Here is a 948-nt window from a genome sequence, read left to right as displayed (position 1 = left end):
CGACAACCCATGTCTTTGATTCTATTAGGTGATACGAACCTCCGTGTGCCTTTTATTGGGGCTTACTCTAATTCTTTGGGTGAAATTCCCAGAGTGGCGTGGTCGGAGTGTGAATGATACAATCCTATTATTATAATTCTTTAAGAGCCCCCCCCCCTCACTGCCCTCATGCCGCACGCCACATTTAGATAGTTTTAGATTTATTTAGATTTAGATAGTTCTTCTGAGAAATAACTAATCACTGAGCTTGCCAAAGTTTGCCAGATTAGTCTCATTAAAACATGGAAATATACTCCAATTGTTAACCTCATTCCAAGTGCCCTACAATAAAAATGGTCAGTTGTTTATGTATATATATACAAAACACATAAACAATGTGTGTACATTGAAGGTCTTGCATTCGGCATTCATCTGACGGCCATATCAGCCCATCTTTGTGTTAGTTGTTGACATTTCATTTCGTCAAACTGTTACATCAGCATTTTACATTTATATTTTATTTGATTAACTACAATAATTGGACACATTTTTCACAGAGCTGACAGTAGAATGAAAGCTGATGCTGGATACTCGCTGAGAGAGTGAAAAAGAGAGAAAGAAAAAATGAAATGAATTTTGAGAGGATATGAGAGCTGACAGAAGATATGCAGTTTTCTCCCCAACTCTAGCCTGAGGGAAGGGAGTCAAGCTAAGGCAAGGCTATTCTTAAATATGATGTGATTTTTCAAAGTGTCATTCTTTGGCATCATGTATTAGTGATGCATTAGTTTAGCCAGGCTTTGCTCTGTTAACTCACAACTCGGTGAGAAGACAATAGTGTCCACAAAAGCTTTAAGACTTTCTAAATAAAATAAAAAAAATAGCAGATTAATATACGGTCAATACAATGCATTGGTTTAGCACGATTAGATAAAAATATAAATTAATTAATTAATAAATAATTAAATA

The sequence above is a fragment of the Siphateles boraxobius genome, unplaced genomic scaffold, assembly GCF_051911475.1.
Source record: "Siphateles boraxobius isolate OS27281-9 unplaced genomic scaffold, OSU_SipBor_1 1, whole genome shotgun sequence".
NCBI lineage: Eukaryota > Metazoa > Chordata > Actinopteri > Cypriniformes > Leuciscidae > Siphateles > Siphateles boraxobius.
Note: the sequence above shows the minus strand (reverse complement) of the source record.